At 36.7% G+C, this 22,401-nt stretch overlaps 1 non-coding gene across 1 annotated transcript; it reads left to right on the forward strand.

Annotated features, from left to right (window-relative positions):
• The first annotated feature begins 4,972 nt into the window (after window positions 1–4,972).
• Window positions 4,973–5,078, forward strand: LOC120365801 (U6 spliceosomal RNA). Its single transcript, XR_005580649.1, has one exon. It is a non-coding gene; the product is annotated as a U6 spliceosomal RNA (small nuclear RNA).
• Window positions 5,079–22,401: the final 17,323 nt, after the last annotated feature.

The following is a 22,401-nucleotide window of genomic DNA, read 5'->3' on the forward strand; positions in this document are numbered from 1 at the left end:
AAACAGTAAAGAATATAAAACTTGTCTCCTTAAGGCGGCAGTAAAATTGCACACACCTGGGAGGGTTGGACACTTGTCATCACCTGAATGTTATTCTTTTACTTGTGGTATGTTGTTGATGAGTCAGATGGGCACCAGGTCCTTTCTGAATGTCTTGAAAGATGTACAATAAAAGCTTTTGTTTTGCTTTGGGTTTTGTTTTGTTTTGTCTTTTATCCTTTAAAACAGTATTTCTCAATGTGTGTATCTTTGAATTTTTTGAAAGGATAATTGTTCACTGTAACATGCATTGCATGATGTTTCATACTCCTGGTATCTACTTATTAAAATTCTGATAGTTGGTTCCCATGTTTTTAATAAATTTTTTAATAAAGTGCCTCCAAACATTTCCTAACGTCCCTAAGAGGGTTGAGAACTACGACAAGGTTTTTACACCCATCTGTTCCCAATGAATGAAAACTTGAAGGGTGACATGGGGCATGTGACCCTTGGAGAACCCAGCTTTTCAGCTAAGGTGCTTTGGCCATTTTCCAGCTGAATATTTTTTTGTTGTTGTTCCTCTAGGAAAAAGTCAGGCTTGAAAAAATATCACTGGAAGGGAATTATATAAAAAACTTAGGCCACTCAATTCCCAAGGGAGAGGAAGAAATGTCATGGGGAGCAGTTCATTTCCACATTTTCTAACTTTTACAACCTATAATACTTTACCAAAAGATGAGAGGGAAGTTGCCTTCCAGCATTACAAACTACAACACACTTATATTTGAGCACCATGATCACTGTCCATTGTTTCACAGCTAGAAGACTGTCCATTGTTTCACAGCTAGAAGAGAGGACAGATCACCTAGCATCCCTTGTGCATATGTCAACATTTTACTGCAGAAGGCCAGATGAAAATATTTTAGGTTTTGTGAGACAAACCTTATTTGTCACAACTACTCAACTGTACCATTATAGTTCAATGAAACCAGAGGTGGTATATAAGTGAAGGGAATGGCGTGTTCCAATAAAACCTTATTTATAGGCCTGGTGCAGTGGCTCGTGCCTGTAATCCCAGCAATTTGGGAAGCTGAGACAGGCAGATCACCTGAGGTCAGGAGACTGAGACCAGCCTGGCCAACATGATGAAACCCGATCTCTACTAAAAATACAAAATTTAGCCTGGCATGGTGGCAAGCATCTGTAGTCCCAGCTACTTGGGAGGCCAAGGTAGGAGAGTTGCTTGAACCCAGGAGGCAGAGGTTGCAGTGAGCCGAGAAGGTACCATTGCACTCCAGCCTGGGTAATACAGTGAGATTCCATTTCAAAAAAAAATTTTTTTTAAACCCAAATTTACAGATATGTACTTTTTATGTCACAAAATATTATTCACTAATTTAATATTTTAAATGTTTAAAAAAATGTAAAATCCATTCCTACTTTCTATACCCATCCTACAAAATAAAAAGCAACAGGCCAGATACAGCCCATGAGGTATAGTTTAACACCTGAGCTTGAATGGCCATCCGTGGACTAGGCTTAGCCAAATTCATCAGCTCAGGCGCCACTATTGCTCCAGAGACTTGGTTGTAAGAAGGAAGGGATCCAAGATCCCTAGTAACACAGTGACTAAAGAATAGGTGATCCCAGTAAAGAGCTATATATACAATGTGGTATGGGTATTTTAATCTTTCACTTCCGCACACATGAAAATTTTTACCCATTTAAACATCTTAACAAATTTCTGTCTCTTATAAAAAAAAAAAATGAGAGAAATGGTGTGAACAAAGCTATTTGTCTCTTGAAGTTCGGGATCTTTCATTAACATACTCAGAAAAATATTTAGTTGCTACAGTACTTAGAAAGAAGCAAAGAGGAGTATCTCACCAGGTTTTTGCCCAAAAATTTAGCTGAAATATTGTGGTGTGTAGGGTTGATTTCAAGTTAAATGCTGTACTGTGTTTTGCTGACTGAGATGTATATTCATGAAGATTGCTTCTCTCCCAAGCCTCTGCTTTCTTAATTTTTTTTTTTTTTACTGTTTATTATTTTTCTTCTTAGAAGCAATAACATTCTTTTTTAAAAGTCGGCTTCAAAACTGTCACAATTATGTTACTCATACCTACTCTCAAAAAGTTAATAAAATAGATGAGAGAATAAATACTTCAGATATGTATTAAAATGATTGGCCTGTTTGCACAAGAACTCTTACACTAATTCTCTTCCTTTCCTATTAGTTTGAAAAGTTTTTGTTGTTGTTTTTGTTTTTTTAAAGATGGAATCTCTGTCGCCCAGACTGAAATACAACGGCGCAATCTCGGCTCGCTGGAACCTCCACTTCCCGGGTTCAGGGGATTCTCCTGCCTCAGCCTCCTGAGTAGCTGGGACTACACACACATGCCACCACACCCAGCTAATTTTTGTATTTAGTAGAGACGGGGTTTCACTATGTTGCCCAGGCTGGTCTTGAACTCCTGACCTCAGGTGATCTGCCTTTCTAGGCTTCCCAAAGTGCTGGGATTACAGGTGTGAGCCTCCAAGTCCAGCCATTTGAAAAGATTTTAATACAAAAATTAAAAAGAAAAACATACGATCTCTTTGTCTTTCTCTTTTATTCCTTTGTATAAAGTCATTCATTAAATCTTGTTAATTTTTGGCTTAAATGTCCATCTGCATATCACAAATTACTCCAATTATTTGGAATTCTCATTTTTCTTTTTGTCTTATTTATTCTCTTCTCTCAATATCTAGACTAATTTCCTTAAATACTGCATGTGTGTTGAAAAGCTTCCTTGACTCCCTGACTCTTCCCCCAGACTGACCCTCACCACCAAACACTTTTACCTGCTGTTTATATAAATGCATCAATATCCTATCATATTTCCTCTCTCATCTTCTGTTTTTCAGTAGAAAATATTTTTCTTAGCATCCTTTAGGACTAAATCTTTCTTATCTATATCTCAAAGCTCTATTTCTTAAATAAAATATTTCCTTAGTTCAAAGATAATTTTATAAAGGGTAATGTTGTGATTCATTCAAACATAAGAAGACTACAGGCCATATATTTTATTTACTCATTAATCAATAAGGCAGCCATGAGGCTGTAACAAGTAGTTTACAGAAGAAGCCAGAGATGAGATGCAAATATGTAATAAGAAATATTAAATATAGTTGCTAATAGAAGTAAAAATTCAACATATATAAGAGAATAATGTAACTGCCTTTGCAAAAATTACAACTGAGACAATTATTACAGTGAAAGAGATGTGACCTCACTGATTCCATCTTGCTTCTAACCTCCACACTGTCTTTCTTCATTCCTGGGCATAGGCCAAACTAAATGGCAGGAACTTAGTTCTTTTGGTTTAGCTTTGGAACAAAGACAAAGGAGTAATAATCCTTTCCTAAAACAAACCCCCTTCCTTCCTGGGGACTAGACTGCCTTGTAGGACTAACAAATTAGCCACAAGATGAGAAATAGTCATTTAGGAGTCAGTCATATGAGGCTGGAGGCTGCAAGATTCTAAACCTCTCCAAATCGCTTCTGGGGATAAAATCACTATTGTAAAATCTATGATGAATGCTTGAGATATTTTGCAGAACTTGCACTCCATGGATAAGCTGGCACAACCTGGATGGATAAATTGGCTCATCTGGTCCTACGGCCCCCACCCCGGAACTGACTTAGTGTAAGAGGATAGCTTCCACTTCCTATGATTCCACCTCCAACCTGACCAATCAGCATTCTCTACTTCTGGAGCCTGTACTCACCAGATTATGCTTTAAAACTCTGATCTCCAGATTCTTGAGGGAACTGATTTGAATAATAATAAAACTCCAGTCTCCTACACAGCCAGCTCTGTGTGAATTACCCTTTCTCTATTGCAATTTCCCTGTCTTGATAAATTCCCTGTCAAAGCAGCCAGTAAGGTGAACCTGTTGGGCAGTTACAATAATCAACTGGAAACACATAAACAAAGTTCATTTCCCTTACTAAGAATAATTTGCATTATTGTTAATTCTTTATCATTTACAGAGTTGTAAAATATCTTAAAAGCAATGAATGTGGCATACCCAGGGAATCAGATAACCCAGAAAATTGCATAAAACAGAATGCCCAGTAATCTTGCTGTGTGTGTGCCCATTTCAAAGTCTTTTACAATTTTTCCTGACAGTGAGTCACTTCCAATTTTCTCCCATCCTTTTGAAATGTTGCCTGTAGCATGTACAGCAGTTTTGGTTCATCCCCTTCATACCTTCAGGGAGCTCATAGGCCAGCAGCAGTAGTATCTGCTGGGAGATTGGTAGAACATTCTCAGGCCATGCTCCAACCTCTTGAACCAAAACCTGCATTTTAACAAGACTATCAGGTCACTTATGTGAACATTAGAGCCTTGGAAACGGTGGTCTATACTACATCAATTAATGCTGCTTAGAAACTGAGGGACTTGCAACGTTCACTATTTTGTTACTATATCTTGTGTTTCTTTGTTTCCAAAATCTTTAGAATATACCTTTAAGCAAATAAGAGAATTGAATCCAATTAATTAATTAATTAAAATCTTTTCTCAAAATGAGGCAGATGTTGGCACAGTTTTCCATTACTAATGGGTCTTAAATGGCTTTAAAATTTATCTGTCGTCTGATACTTGTGGAAGTTGCAAGACATAGCTGAGCTCACAATGCACTGGAAAAATGAATAATGGAATTTTTTTAATTCCGTGAAATGTTTAAGAACTGTGCTATAACACATTTTTATATATAAATAAAAGACATAACAAATACTAAGGGAATAAAGATCAAGTAGGTATTTTACTAATTAAAGTTCCCAAATAGAAAAAACTATACCTTGTTTTACTTAATGTATATGTTGTTCTCAACACTGCTATGTTCTTGAAGACATTCAACAAAAGAATTTTGATATCTCAGTCTTAGCAAGTCTGAATTGAGTCAATTCCACACATGAGCAAAATATACTTTTACAAGATTTATGGTGCTCTCTTTGGCAGCACATATACTAAAAAATTAGAATGATACAGAGATTAGCATGGCCCCTGCACAACAATATCATGCAAACTTATGAAATATTCCATATTTTTTGGAAGAAAATATCCTGCATTCTGACAGATTACCTTGAAGGAAAAAAAAAAAAAGAACCTATTTTTGTGGATTATTTACCAATCACACCGCACAAGCATTTATTTTAGTAGATTTTTTTATATAAAACTGCTAATGCTAAAGGTTTTCATCAAAATAAATAAAATAAAAATAAATAAACAATAAAAAATGTATGAAGCAAAACTAAACTTCTCAAAACCAGATATGTTCTTGTTAGGTTTAGACATATTGTTATTGGGGCTAATTATATTAGCAAAAAAAATTAGAGGGATAAATATCCATTTAAGTTTTCACACAGGAACACACTACAATGAGTTGTTCTGGTTGAAAAGTAAGAATGCTTTACCATGAAAAAAATTACATTTATTTTTAGTTTATCAGAGGTTCAGCTGAACTTTCTCTCTCATGTAATTTCTTAGTTAGTAATCAAAACTATTTCAAATTATGTTTCTCCCTAAAACAGTTAAACCATAATTTCTTCTTAATTATACATTTTTATATATACCTATAAATGGATAGCTCAAATATTTTTATTTAGGAAAAAATTATTTTATAGGAAAACTTCTTAAAAATTCAGATTTTGAAGTACCGAGTTCTACTCTACTTAAGGTTTACTTCTAAAGAGAAAGCAATCCAAAAATGATATGCCAAGAAAGGTGTTTTCAGCTACTCAGAATCCAACAACTACCTCTCTGCCTATACATAGGCTGTTTTCTCATAGATCCTTTAATATGACAGGAAAGATGGGCCATAAGATTTTCTTTTCCTGTATGATCTTACAATAAGGAAAAAAGCAACATTTGCTTTGAATAATAAAGACAGGTTATCAGCTCTGAGTTCCATGATATGAATCCGACTTCCTGCTCTAGTCATTGAATTTCAATTGACATAAAACACATTGATCTGTAATTATTGCTGTAATATGAAATTAAGCAACATAAATTACAATGCCAGCAGGTGAGGTGGCTCACATCTATAATCCCAGCACTTTGGGAAGCCAAGCCAAAAGGATCACTTGAAGCCGAGAGTTCCAAATCGGCCTTGGCAACATAGCAAGATCCCTGTCTCTACAAAGCATTAAGAAAACAAAAAATTAGCTCGGTGTGATGGTATATACCTGTAGCCTTAGCTACTCAGGAGGCTGAGACAGAAGGTTCCCTTGAGCCCAGGAGGTCAAGGCTACAGTGAGCTATGATCATGCTGCTGCATTCCTGGCTGGGCAACTGGATGAGACATTGTCTTTAAAAAAAAAAAAAAAATCAGAATGACAACAATTAATGTTAAGGTTAGTTTTATACAAGAAAAAAATTTCATCAAGCATCACTTCAATTTTCACTCCTTTTTTTTCCCCCAAAACACAATCAAATGAATAAATGAATGAGCAATCCAAACCCTTGCAGTCAGTAATGATAGCTTTCCAATTTTCTTTTTTTTTTTTTCCCTTTTTTTTATTGCATTTTAGGTTTTGGGGTACATGTGATGAACATGCAAGATTGTTGCATAGGTACACACATGGTAGTGTGGTTTGCTGCCTTCTGTCCCCTCACCTGTATCTGTCATTTCTCCCCATGCTGTCTCTTCCCACCTCCCCACCCTCCCGCCCCTCCCCCATTTCCCCCCAACGGACCCCAGTGTGTAGTGCTCCTCTCCCTGTGTCTATGTGTTTTCATTGTTCAACACCCGCCTATGAGTGAGAATATATGGTGTTTGATTTTCTGCTCTTGTGTCAGTTTGCTGAGAATGATGGTTTCCAGGTTCATCCATGTCCCTACAAAGGACGTGAACTCATCGTTTTTGATGGCTGTGTAATATTCCATGGTATATATGTACCACATTTTCCCTATCCAGTCTATCATCGTTGGGCATTTGGGTTGGTTCCAGGTCTTTGCTATTGTAAACAGTGCTGCAATGAACATTCGTGTGCACGTGTCCTTGTAGTAGAATGATTTATAATCCTTTGGATATATACCCAGTAATGGGATTGCTGGGTCAAATGGGATTTCTATTTTTAGGTCCTTGAGGAATCGCCACACTGTCTTCCACAATGGTTGAATTAATTTACACTCCCACCAACAGTGTAAAAGTGTTCCTATTTCTCCACATCCTCTCCAGCATCTGTTGTTTCCCGATTTTTTAATGATCGCCATTCTAACTGGTGTGAGATGGTATCTCAATGTGGTTTTGATTTGCATTTCTCTGATGACCAGTGATGATGAGCATTTTTTCATATGTTTGTTGGCCTCAGAGGAAATACAACATACCCACAACCATCTGATCTTCGACAAACCTGACAAAAACAAGCAATGGGAGAAGGACTCCCTGTTTAATAAATGGTGTTGGGAAAACTGGCTAGCCATGTGCAGAAAGCAGAAACAGGACCCCTTCCTGACACCTTACACCAAAATTAACTCCAGATGGATTAAAGACTTAAACATCAGACCTAATACCATAAAAACCTTAGAAGAAAATCTAGGCAAAACCATTCAGGACATAGGTGTAGGCAAGGACTTCATGACCAAAACGCCAAAAGCAATGGCAACAAAAGCCAAAATAGACAAATGGGACCTAATCAAGCTCCACAGCTTCTGCACGGCAAAAGAAACAGTCAGTAGAGTGAATCGGCAACCAACAGAATGGGAAAAAATTTTTGCAGCCTACCCATCTGACAAGGGGCTGTTATCCAGAATTTACAAAGAACTAAAGCAGATCTACAAGAAAAAAACAAACAAGCCCATTCAAAAATGGGCGAAGGATATGAACAGATACTTTACAAAAGCTTTCCAATTTTCAAAACTCTTTATACTCATTTTGGACCTGCATAGTTTTAGAATGTACCCTGAGGCAAGCTTTTCTTCAGTTGTTTTCTTAAAGTACAGGCTTCTGCTAGTTTTGGTTTGTGGTTGATCAAGGTGCTCCCTCTCTTGCCCATTCCTGTTTTGGTGTCTCATTTTCCATTTAAGGCTTTGACTCATGGAGCTTCCTATTTTATAATCGTCTGACTCACCAGGGGAGAGGAAATGAGTATCAAATATCATGTCTTGAAATTTTATCATATAAATTAGTTTACCTTTACCCATACTGTAGGACTGAACCTTCAAGGATTTGTGTGTGTGTGTGCATGTGTGTTTGTGTGTGTGTGTGTGTTTTGTTGTTTTTCAGAGCAGAATTATTTCTAAATAAAAAGAAATTCTGGTTTTTTAAATTAATCTATAGTATTTAAGACTCAACTAGAAGATGTAGGTTCAGTTTCAGATTGTTAAAATATATGGTTGGATTTTACTTACTCAAAGATTTTACCTAGAAATCTTTTAGAGGTAAATAATTCCCACACTCAAAGACTAATCTCCTTTCTCCACTTTTTGTCTACAAATCTTCTCTCTCCAGGTGGGCTCCTTGGTTCAGCAATTTGTACCATAACCTTTCATCCATTCCCTCTCCCTCCTCCTCCCCATCCTTTCTATCCTTGGTATGATGAGTAGGTCATACTACAATTAAGTCTGAAATGACTGCCACTTACAGAAGATCTATGTTGTGTGAGCCATAGTACTACCTAAGGTTATATATAAAAGATATTGTCAGTCAGTGCCCATGAGGAACTTCATATCACATCATATACTCACAAATTATAGGAGTTAATACATGTGAAATGCTAAAGTGTTAGCTAATAAATAAATAGAAAGCACAGGTAACTCCAATAGAGGCTCACTGTGAAAGTTGTTACAAGTAAGAGTCCCAAGTTACTGTAAGAACAGAGAGATGAAGAAGTTGAGGCCTGCATGTGAATGACTTTTAATATCTATCAGTACAACTGTTTTAATTAACTTCACCATTAGGCTTTTATAACATTAAAATTTTTACATTTGCATGGAGACAGATATATTACAAAAAAAATGACTCTCTAAAAATGTTGCTCTTTTTTTTTTTTTTTTTTTTTTTTGAGACAGAATCTCACTCTGTCGCCCAGGCTGGAGTGCAGTGGTGTGATCTTGGTTCACTATAACCTTCGCCTCCCGAGTTCAAGCAATTCTCCTGCCTCAGCCTCCTGAGTAGCTGAGATTACAGGCGCCCACCACCATGCTTGGCTAATTTTTTGTATTTTTTAATAGAGACGGGGTTTCACCGTGTTGGCAAGGCTAGTCTCAAATGCCTGACCTTGTGATCCACCCACCTCAACCTCCCCAAGTGCTGGGATCATAGGCATAAGTAGGGGATACAATGAGGGCTTCCAGAGGCTAGGAAGGGCAGGGGAGGGGAGAATGAAGAAGAATGAAAGAGAATGGAGAAGGTTGGTTAATTGGTACAAAATACAGTCAGATAAAGAAAGAAAGTGGAGCAAGACAGCTGAATAGAACCCTCAGGAACTCCAAATTGAACAATTATCCATGCAATAAATCACCTTCATAAGAACAAAAAATTAAGTAATCACAGTATCTGTTTTAAACATAGTAACAAGGAAAGAAGCATTGAAGAGGGTAAGAAGGAAAGTGCTATATTGCCTAAACTATGCCTCCAAACCCCAAATGCCAGGTAGCCTAGAATGGAGAGGCAATATGTATGCTTGAGGGAGGGAGAACAAATTGACTGTGAGATTGGCATTGGAACACGGTGTTGCCCTTTCACAGCACATGACATGACAGAGTTCTGCCAGTGACCATGTAGCAAACATCTACAAACCCCTGGGCTGGCTGGGCACAGTGGCTCACACCTGTAATCCCAGCACTTTGGGAGGCTGAGGTGGGTGGATCACTGGTCAAGATATGAGACCAGTCTGGCCAATATGGTGAAACCCCATCTCTACTAAAAATACAAAAATTAGCCGCGCATGGTGGCACATGCCTGTAGTCTCAGCTACTCTGGAGGCTGAGGCAGGAGAATCACTTGAACCTGGGAGGTGGAGTTTGCAGTGAGCCAAGATTGCGCCATCGCACTCTAGTCTGGTGACAGAGTGAAATTCCATCTAAAAAAAAAAAAAAAAAAAAAAAAAAAAAAAAAAAAAAAAATCCTAGGCCAGTGGAGAATCCTTGGTCCCAGCAGAAGGAAACTGACTCTCAGCTCACTTCACCACCAGTTGATCAACTGATGAACTTGTCCTGTGGCCTGGAATAAATTTGAGTGGCACTCAGACCACAAGGACTGCAATCTGTGGGCAAGCCCTTGTGCTGTCTAGGTCTTGAATGCAGTGGACTTGTGGTGTGACCCACTATGACATCAGCTGCATTGGCCATGAGAGTGCTTGTAGCATCCTTCCCCCAACTATAGGCAGTGCAGTAGAGGAGATACTGCTTCCACTTAAGGGAAGATGGGGAAGAGTGCAAAGGACTTTGTCCTGCAGCTTGGGTATGAACGCAGCCACAGTAAAGTATAGCACCCAATTCCTGAAGCAATTGGATAACAGAAAGAAATAGAAGGTATTCAAATTGGAAAGGAAGAAGTTAAAGTATTCTTGTTTGCAGAAAATATTATCTTATATTTAGCAAAACCTGAAGACTTCACCAAGAAAGTATTAGAACTGCTAAATTTAGTAAAATTGCAGAATACAAAATCAACATAAAAAATGTGTAGCTCTTCTATATGCCAATGGTGAACAATCTGCAAAAGAAACCAAGAAAGTAATCCCACCCACCATAGTTAAAAAAAAAAAAAAGAAAAAAAAAAAACAACAACAAAAAAACAGAAAGTAAACTTAATTGAAGACATGAAAAAGAAAGAGTTCTACAATGAAATCTATGAAACACTGATGAAAGAAATTGAAAGAAACCCAAAGGAATGGAAATGTATCTTACGTTCATTGATAAACTGATTGGAGGAATCAATATTGCTAAAGTGTCCATACTATCCAAAAAGATAGATTTAATGGAATCCCCATGAAAATACCATTGGCATACTTCTTCACAAATATAGAAAAAACAATTCCAAAGTATATATGGAACCACAAAAGACTCAGTAGAGCCAAAGTCATCCAGAGCAAAAAGAACAAAGCTAGAGACATCACATTACCTGACTTCAAATTATACTACAAAGCTATGGTAACCAAAACAGCACCTTACTGGCATAAAAACAGACACACAAACCAATAGAACAAAACAGAGAACCCAGAAATAAGTGTAGGCATTTATAGCAAAATGATTTTGAAAGAAGGTAGCAAGAATATACACTGGGGAAAGGACAGCTTCTTCAATATTGTACTGGGAAAACTAGATATCTATACACAGAAGAATACAACTAGAACCCTATCTCTCACCATATACAAAGATTAAATCAAAATGGATTAAAGACTTAACTATAAGACCTGAATCTGTGAAACTATTGGAAGAAAACTTTGCATAAGCTCACAAGGACATTTGTCTGGGCAAAGATTTCCTAAGTAAGACCTCAAAAGTACAGGCAACCAAAGCAAAAATGGACAAAAGGATCACATCAAGCTGAATGCTTCTGAATAGCAAAAGAAGCAATTAACAAAGTGAAGAGACAATCCACAGAATGGGAGAAATTATGTGCCAACTAACCATTTAACAAGGGATTAACAACCAGAATATATAAGCAGCTCAAACAACTCATTGAGCTTGTTTGAGGGGAAAAAAACAAATAATACCCTCCTCCTTGCCTGCAAGAAATTACAGGGTTACAGTCTTAAGGTAATAAACATATGAAATATCATACTATAATTTTACCTTTTAGATTTAAATTCAGAATTAATGTTTCTTAATAATAAGAGGGGAAGAACCCAAGTCCATATGAAGGACATAAACCCATGAAAAGTGAACAGTTAGAAGCAAAATGATCCTGGGGTATGGTTTTCTCCAACAATATCATTAGCCTCAAGATGAAATAGGCATGAAAAACTACACAGAAAAATAACCGGTTTGAAATACTTGTTTAGATAGAAAGTCTTATCAACACTAGCAAACAGGCAAAATGTCTCTTTATTGTATCACCAAGTAAAGAATTGTTTATCTAAAGAACTTCACTTCCTGGGAACTACTATGATTAAAGCAAAGATATAAAAGATGAGTTCTAAAGCAAGTCTCACCCTTTAACTCTGCTATCAAAACTTAAAATTATACCTGTGTATTGTTTTTATGGTCATCAGAACTAAATATATTTCTTTTCTCCAAAGAAAATCATATCTTAGGGCCAGGCGCATTGGCTCACGCCTGTGATCCCAGTACTTTAGGAGGCCAAGGCAGGTGGATCACAAGGTCAGGAGTTTGAGACCAGCCTGGCCAACGTGGTGAAACCCTGGCTGTACTACAAATACAAAAATTAGCTGGGTGTGGTGGTGGACACCTGTAGTGCCAGCTACTTGGGAGGCTGAAGCAGGAGAAGTGCTTGAACCCTGGAGGCGGAGGTTGCAGTGAGCCGAGATTGTGCCACTGCACTCCAGCCTGGGCTGCAGAGCAAGACTCCATCTCAAAAAAGAAAAGAAAAGAAAAGAAAATCATATTTTAATAGAAAAAAAGCAGTTTGCAAGTAATGTTTCAACTTGCTCTCAAGGAAATTAAGTTCCCACCAGAATGTACCCACAAATTTTGGCCTTTATCCTCTGCAATCTGTTCTATCTTTCTTCTCGGCTCCCTAGGGTCCATCTGTTAACTTTGAGAGCTATAGATAAACTATGGTGAGAGGTTTACCCTCTGCAGTTAAACACTATTACTCTTTATGTCCCTGAGCCTTATTAAAATTGGGTTCAATCACTGCAATCTGCTAAGAGGAACTAATTCAGGTGATACAAATAAATCGCAAACTAAAAAAGTAGAAACACAAGCTACTCCAGTTTGCTAGTCTCACGATTAGCATTTAGGTCTATAGCTGAAGAACCTGGCCAATCTGAATATGTGGGTTCCTAGTCCTTTCCTGGATACACACTTTTATATCTCTAATTAATTGGTTTTCAATCACAATTAGCCATATTACCCACATTTCAAAATAAAACTTTGAAGGGCTTTGTTTCTACCCCTTTGATAGACGTTAAGAGTTTGGATTACAAAGTGTATAAGACAGCAGAATTGTAAACAAAGTTTTGTGCTCTAAATATGCTTGAATTTTATCACCAGTTGGAAAGTCTAGGTTTGAAAAAATGATTCAACAGAACTTTGCTATTATGCAACACAGGAAAACACTCAATGATTTGTAAATAATTAAAGCTTATGTTTTGAGTTATTATTATACAGAACAGAGTGATCTTAACACAAAGTTGGTTAAGGGAACAGGAAAATTAAAATTAGTTCAAAGGAGTTGAATATGTTGACTTCAGTAACATTCACACACCAATCAGGAATAAATCAAGAATGTAGAGTTGATCTGTTCAACTATCATACATTATTTATTACAAAATATTTATTCACTGATTAGTAAATATTTTGTTAGGTGCAATAACCCTAGTATCTAAAGTATATAGTCAAGTAGGGAAGCTAAAATTATATAAAATAACCCAATAAAGTAAAAGGATTAAATGCCATAAAATATATTTTAAAAACATTGAGAAAAAATGAGTTTTGGTACCTAGATATGAGTGAATATTTAGAATGCAAACAAATTATATTGAAATTGCTGTCACAGCCACTGAAACACAATACTTAAAGAACACAATTTACTTTTCATCACTATATTATGTCTCTTCAAGTAATCATATAGATTATAATATAATTTTATATAAGAAGAAAACTGGCTGAATAATGATAGGAAATAAGTCTAACACTATTCCACTTATAGGTGGCTGAGCCAATATTCAAACTCAGATGACCCAGGCCCTAAATTTCAGACTGTTATTTTTTGAATATTGTACTAATTTTTTTTCTCCATTGTACTAATCTGGAAAAAAATATATTACAGAGTTGGAGACATGGCTTTATATCAGGCAATAATATAAAAGAAGGATCTATGGTAAAAAAAAAAAAAAAACAACTGAACTGCGTCTATATATATATATATATATACACACACACACACATATATACACACACACACACATATACACACATATACATATACATACACATTAATTTGTGGAGTACATGTGTAGAACATGCAGGTTTGTTCCCTAGGTATACATGTGCCATGGTGGTTTGCTGCATCCATCAACCCATCACCCACATTAGGTATTTCTCCTAATGCTATCCCTCCCCTACCTCCCACCCCCTGACAGGCCCCATGTGTGATGTTCCCCTCCCTTTGTCCATATGTTCTCACTGTTGAACTGCATCTTGAAGAGCCTTTAGTATCATGAAGAGATAGAACATGCATGTATTCTAGAAAGAAGAAAGCTGAGCAAAAATAAGCTGGTCACACAGCACCAGAAGGTCAACTGCTAGCTTCTCCTAACACTAACAAAACAATCAGTTGATAAGATCTAGAAGGTTTACTGCATACAGCATCAAGGGAGAACACCACTGATTTTTAGTAGTCTCAGCAGGAGAGGTTGAAATTAGAATATATTGTTTTAAAACTATGGCTTCCTTCTGTTTTGGTAAATAAAGTGTCAATGAAACACAATCACACTCATTCATCTAATCATTGACTACAGTGATTTTTACACCATAAAAGCAAAGTTGAGTGTGTGCAACAGAGATACTGATGTCAAAAATATTCAAGTGTTTGGTACACAAAAAGTTTGCAATTCCTGATTTAGAGTATTTCAGTTTCATATAAATGGTTTAGTTCTTCCCAACACAGAGAACTAGCATAGTTCCTGAGTATCTACTCTTTCTTAGTATATTAAGTATACTTAATTATATGGTAATAAGTTTGCATTGTGCTTAATTATATGTTGCCATTGGATATTACTATTATATGTTTCAACTATAATTAAACTACTATTCTATATTACTCTTAACTATACATAATTTATATTAAGTATTCTTAGTATATTAAGTCAATCTTTAAATCATTTATAAAGCAGTTATTAAATGCAAGACATAATTCTAATTTTGGGGAATGCAATAGTGAAAACAGATACCCCTACGCACATACAATTTTTTTTTTTTTTTTGAGACAAAGTCTCACTCTGTCACTCAGGCTGGAGTGTAGTGGCTCGATCTTGGCTCACGGAAAACTTCACCTCCAAGGTTCAATCGATTCTCCTGCCTCAGCCTCCCAAGGAGCTGGGATTACAGGTGCCTGCTACCACACCTGGCTAATTCTTGTATTTTTAGTAGAGATGAGTTTTCACCATGTTGACCAGGCTAGTCTCAAACTACTGACCACAGGCGATCCACCTGCCTTGGCCTCCCAAAGTGCTGGAATTACAAGCATAAGCCACTGTGCCCAGCCAACATACAATTTTTAAAAGCCCTGTCATAGTGGAGCTTCATTTAATCAGAAACAAAAGAAAAAAAAAGTAAATAATTAGAAAAATACTCAAAAACAAATCTAATATTTTCAACAAAAATAAGCTCTACGAGTGAAAAAAATGGCGAAGGAGAATATAAAATGTGAACAGTGGTTAAAGTTTCAGTATGTTCATATTGCAGATGCAGTGGAGTTCCACTGACCTAGCAGTCACCTCCCAGCTGCAGTCACTTTCCAGGTCCTACAAATGTTAGGTATAACTGTTGGCATTTACATCTTCTCGATCCATCTGCCCTTGGTCAACAGGAGCAGGCAAACATAAAAACCCTGGGAGGTTACATATGAGCTTCTCTCCCTAATGACTGACAGATAAAGAAAAAAGCAGTCTTTGCTAGTACAGCTTTTGTGGTACCATTGACACTCCAGAGTTTTCTGTGGGGTCTAACTGTGGATGGACTTCTTCTAAAACCGTATTTGCCTAAGTTTCTCACCTGCACAGTATCCCATTTCCCTTACATCCTTACAGTTTCTCCTGAATGTAGCCTTTCAATAAATTACTTGCACAAGAATTATTATTTCAGACTCTTTTTCTAATAATTTAATGTAAGATAGGCTGGAAGGAAAGGTACAACTGAAAAAATAAACAGTTAAAAGATTTTGCAATGATACAGAAGAAGTGGAAAAGTGTGCCTTGGAAGAGGTGGTGGCAATAGAGGAAGGGAGGTAAGAATGGAAAGAATTCTAGATTTATTTTAAAATTAAAGACAATAGGATTTGCTAATGAGGTGTTGTGAGCACAAATGGAATAAAGATATTAATTTCTAATATATTTGCTTCAATAAGTGAAAGAATTGAGTTGCTATAAACTGGTATAAGAAACAGTGAAAGAGTAACTGCCTTTTGAGAGACAGCATTTGAGTTATTATGACTGTGCAGCAAATCACTTTATAATACGTGGCTTAAAACCATTTTTTAAATGCTCATGAAATAGCAATTCAAGCAGGATACAATAGGAATATATCTCTTCTTTTATGACTTGGTATCAGCTGAAGGGCTTAAGTGGAGTGGCTTGGAATCACAGGAGGGCTCAATTTTATGTTAGTTGTTGCTAACTATTGAATAAAGCCTTACAGGGAGTTGCCAGCCAGTATACCTATGTCTGGCCTGTGCTGCCTCTCAACCTGTTGGCTGGGTTCTGAAGTCTGGGGCACCAGAAGAGATAGCTAGGCAGAAGACATGTCTCTTCTATTATCTAGCCTTAAGAACCAACCATTGTCACTTCTGTATTTTCTCTATCTTGACTGTCACAAAGCTTTACTCAGATTGAAGGGGAGAAAGCATAATAACCCTGTTTCTGGTAGTCAGTGTTACTTTTTGTATACAGGTAAAACCACAAAACAGTCTCTGGGAAATGAAGTCTGCCACATTCAGGAAACCAGGTTTGTACATAACACATTTCAGATTTCTATTATTCATTTAAGTAGAGATGTCAACAAGATGCAGCACATGTGGTCCTGAGTGAAGAAAAAATGTAGCCCACATCAAATAATTCAGAAGTCAGTAAAATTATGTTTTCCTTGGTTGAACATGTGAAAATCCATTTTCACATGTGGTCTTTGCCATTTGACTGTTTCAATAGACTATTCTAAGTTTGCAAGTCAAAGAAGGACAGTGAAACCACTGAAAGGTGCAGAAAATTATATGCATGAGTAATTTAGCATGAAGGAAATCACATATTGGATATTTCAAAGGTGAACAACTGCCTCAGGCTAGAGATGGCCAACTTCCTTAGGCGAAAGAGGTGATACTTCCCCAAGCAAATTCTTTAAGTGAAAAGAAAAATGATCAAAATTATTTAGAGTTCTTAGACCTCTGAGTTCTGTGTGCAGTGACACTTCGTGGTCAGGGGCTAGCTGTATCTCCTTCAGTTACATACACTTGCAAGTAAGACCAAATCAGGCTAAGAATTTCACCGAATTTTAATTCAATAGCCTTCAAAATCACACCAGAATTAATTTTGGTAAACATTGGTCCCTCAGCTAATAGAGGGAGATTATTTCATCAAAGTCCTAAAAATATCTAGATTTTCAATTTTAAGGTGAAAATTCAGGCAATTAGCCTATATTTTGCCTTGTAATGTATTGTATTATGTAATGCCTTCAAAATAAACCATGCTTTCTTACTGTCTGATTTTAAGTGACAGCCACTACCTGGCTCCACAGAACAAAGTGCTCCTCTAGGAGCACTTTGTTCCAGGTGGCCATAGCAATACCTTAATTAGTTCTTTCATCAATATTTAACAAGGTTTCTAGGTTCCAGTTCCAGCAACTGAGCAATGAATTGTACTCCCTTCTGTTTCGTCTTCCTTAGATATTAATTCCAAACATACTAAATTTCTTATTAAGTTTCTTTAGGATCTACTACTTGTAAACAAGTTTTGAAACCAATTATTTTATAAGTTATGTTCTTTGGTTGCTAGCCTAATCCTCCCTTTAGCAAACTTAGAGAAAAAGAGAATTTATTGGAGCTTTGAGGATCCCTGGGGAAAAAGAGAAAGTTTGTTCAGAAATAATAGAAACCACATAATTCCAGGATTTCTTTTTAGAGATGAATTCCCAAGAGTCTCATTTATTTCTTGTCATGAAAGTGAATAAATATGTATTTTTAAATTTATTTTTCTCTTTGATCACTGCTTAGGGTTAAAATCTATTGACGGAAAAGTACTTTGAGTAGCTACTCCAGCAGATGTTATGCAAAGAGAGGTAAGTAATACAACGTAAGAAAGTCAAACAAGAAACAAGACAGGCTACGAAACAAAAACCAAAAACATGCAACAAAAGCAAAACAAAAATGCAAGCAACAACATTCAATGACTCCTTTTGCTGCTGAAATGCAGTTCTGATTGCTAGAATTGGACTCACATCAGAGAGCTAAACTTTAGACGGACTCAAAATTATCCTTTTTACCATATCCTGATTAGGTTGGTGTGGCACATTTAAATATCCATAGATAAACACAGAATTTTCTCTTGCATTCTTTAATCCCCTTACTCTGAATCTATAAACTTAAAATTTGGACCCATCCCAATGGTAATGCTATTTTTACAAAAAAGCAATGAAGAACCACAGAAAGCATTCACATAATTTAAAATGTACATTTGGATTCCTAACCTCCAAATGAAGTAAACAACTATTTGCCTGGAGTACATTTTAATGATCTGATTAATCTATATATGGCTTCATGATTCCCTTTTTTCAGGAAGAAAACAAAATGTTATACACTGAAGGAGAAATTAAAGAGCAGGAGAATAGGTACACTACAAAAAATATGGCTCTATGTAGGCATTATCCATCTTGGGTGTTGATTCTATGATTGTGACGCATGTTTGAAAACTAAGTATCTCAATAAAATTCAAAAACAGCTCTTAAATTATCTTCATTTAAACTAAATAAAATAAACAAGTCAATGAGTCTGGGGTTATCTTAACAAAAGTTTTTTTCTGTGCGGAATGCCTGAAATGCTGATATAGAAAACAAAATTCAGAAATTTACTAATTGCCCAGTAAAATTTGATGAGAAAAATTTCCACTGTTTTCTACAAATTGCAGATTCTTATCAAAGAAAATAGACATGCCTGTTACAGACATTTCACATATTAGGAGCTTGACAGTGACTTTTCAGTGAAATAGAACCAGCAGTATTTCATTTTTCTTATGTTTCTGAGCACATAGGTGTATGTAATACAATAGCTCAACAACGATCAGTTTTCTGAAGCCAGGAAAACTGCATCATCCCAGAGACCAGCAGGAAGTGATTGCCTCCCTTGCTTAACCCCATCCTTGGGGTCCTTGAACCCTGCATTGTTAAAAGTTGTTTAACAAGTGCGATTTTCCAAAGCTCATTGAGGAACTTACCACGCTGCTATATACTCCGGTGAGGTCCACTTCTTGTACAAACTTCCTGAGTTTTTTCCTTGGACATTTATTCTTAAGATGGAACCCTCTCTGAATCCTTCCAAGTAGGCTTTTTTTTTTTTTTTTTTTTTTCTTATCGTTTTCTAGAGACTTGTAACTTATCAGGACCATATGGAGCCGGTGCCTTTACACTCACCCTTTGTCCATTAGGCAAATTCTCCTGGAATCTTGGGATGAATTTCATCCATCCTGTACCCTTGATCACTGATTCCAAGTGTGGTCTTTTCTTCTCAGTCCTTTCAGCACTTTGAGTCTCACTCAGTTCTTCTCCCTCCAAACTTTTCCACTAGGTACTTCAGAATTTCCATTCTGTCATAAACACAATCTCCTATCTTAAACCTGTTCAAGCAGTATCTCTATTTCAGCTCCTGAGGTTTCCGAAGCCTGCGTTTTCCCATACACCCATGAGTTACAAACACAACCCACTGCATGCATATGCCTTCAGATGGTTCCCTAGCCAACTACTGTTTTATTGGAATTTTTAAAAATCTCTCTCTCTCTGTCTCTGTCTCTCTCTCTCTTTCTCTCCCTCTCTTGGATATTGTTTTTTAATTTCTCTTTTGGAAAGGCTGAGAACATTCACTCTTATAATGCCTCTTCCACATCCTATTTTCTAGTGCAGCGTTTTCCCCTAGAATTTTAAACACAAATATGCTCAGAATAAATTCCTTTTCTTCTTTTATATATATATATATATAACAGTGAGCACAAGGTGGGCTTCAATATTTGAGTGGTGGCAATCATCTGAATGAAAAAGCAAATTTTAAAACAATTCCATTGTAGTTGATATTTAGTTATTGAAAGAAAATAATCCCCTCAAAATGCAAGGAAGCACAGGCTATAAATTTGTATTGAAATGAGGCTGAGCATGGTGTCTCACGCCTGTAATCCCAACATTTTGGGAGGCCGAAGCAGATGGATCACCTAGGGTCAGGAGTTCGAGACCACCTTGGTCAACATGGTAAAACCCTGTCTCTACTAATAATACAAAAATTAGCTAGGTGTGGTGGCATGATCCTGTAATCCCAGCTACTCAGGAGGCTGAGGCAGGAGAAGCGCAAGAACCCGGGAGGCAGAGGTTGCATTCTAGCCTGGGCAACAAGAGTAAAACTCTTGTCTCAAAAAAAAGAAATCAGTTAAGTAAGAGAAAAAAATTTCTTTTAATAAAGCAAAATTTAAGAAAGTGGCTCACATGGAGAATCAAGCTGGGCGCGGTGGCTCACGCCTGTAATCCCAGCACTTTGGGAGGCTGAGGCGGGTGGATCACTTGAGGTCAGGAGTTCAAGACCAGCCTGGCCAAGATGGTGAAACCTCATATCTACTAAAAATACAAAAATTAGCCAGGCGTGGTGGGCACCTGTAATCCAAGCTACTGGGGAGGCTGAGGCAGATAGTTGGTTGAACCCGGGAGGTGGAGGTTGTAGTGAGCTGAGATCTTGCCACTGTACTCCAGCCAGTGCTACAGAGTGAGACTCCGTCTCAAAAAAAAAAAAAAAAAAAAAAAAAAGAGAGAGAGAGAGAATCAAGGGTACAGATGGGGTGGGGGGCTCAATTATCTACCATCCATCCTCACCACCTATCCCCTTGTTCCTCTCACAGTTTTGCCTCCATTGTAGTAGTCAGTTGTAATCACCTTCTTTAATATTTGGGAATCATCAATTCCCAAACCTAATTTTTTCCTTAGGATTTATTTTTATTTAGGATTGCTGCATTTCATACTACTGACCATCCTCTGATTCTGGCAATTCTCTCTTATTTTTGCTTCTGCTACATTTTTTCCTTTTTGATTTCTTTTCACATTCCTGGACCTCTTTACCACGAGCCTCACTGATTTGTTTTTCTCAGTTTTTACACTTTGGATGCAAATACCCAAGTTCTCTGCTCTTTCTTCTCACTCATACAAATTTATCTTTAATTTTGACCTTGTTTTGTCCTGTGCAGAGTGGACAGACACACAGCCTTTAGAATCAGATAGACCTGGTGCTATGATGTTAATATGCAGCCCAAATTTCATGTGTTGTGAACTTAATCTCCAAATTAATATGTTGGTGATATTTGGAAGTGGGGTTTTGGGGAGATAATTGGGATTAAGGTTATCAGACTGGAACTCCCATGATGAGGCTACTGGCTTTATAAAAAGAAGAATGAGAAATCTGACTTGCTATGCTCTTTCCCTCTCAACATGTGATGTACTTCTCCTTGTTATGATGCAGCAAAAGGTCCTTAAAAGCAGAGCAGAGGGTGCCATGTGCTTAGACTTCCCAACCTCGAAAACTGTAAGAAAATTTTTTTCTTTGTAAATTATCCACTCTCTCATATTTTGGTATAGCAACAAAAAACATACTAAGACACTCAGTTTGAATTCCAAGATACTACATTTAATTTTTGTTGCTTTTATTTTTATTTTTTACTGTGAACTGTTCAGAGAAATAATTTATAATTAAGTTACTTGTGTAACTTTGAGAAAAATGACCTAACCATTTGGGACATTTTCTGAATCAGTGAAATGGAGCAAATGCTATCTATCTAATAGTTTGTGAATGTCAGGTAAGCATCTTCAGACTAATACTTTTATTGCTACATCAAACTTAATTTATATAATACCAAACCCATCATCTAATATTAAGTTTTTTTTTTTCCTCCGTCTTCTTTGGTTTCAGCTACCATCATTTTCCTAGTGCTGTAGATTTACAAAATTTGGACTTGCTTGAACAACTTCTGCAATACTCACCTAATTAGATTTCATACACTGTTGTCATGAACAACTTTCCATTCTTGCAAAGATGGAAATAATTAAAATTTATTTATTAAACTGTATCAATTTTCTTAACAGAATTTTTGCATGCTGAAAACTTTCTTTTTAAAACTTACTACTTGAATCTTCTCATTAGTCTAAATTTAGTGGCCTTTGTATTATATTAAGTAACATATTTTAATTGAGTTAAAAAAAAAAACTACTGGCCTACGTAAAATATGGCAATGTCTGTAGAGCATGTAGATCTAAAGTTGCTCTGAATGTTTTGAACTCACAGTGTAAGTAAAGA

The sequence above is a fragment of the Saimiri boliviensis genome, chromosome 16 (genome assembly GCF_048565385.1).
Source record: "Saimiri boliviensis isolate mSaiBol1 chromosome 16, mSaiBol1.pri, whole genome shotgun sequence".
Lineage (NCBI taxonomy): Eukaryota > Metazoa > Chordata > Mammalia > Primates > Cebidae > Saimiri > Saimiri boliviensis.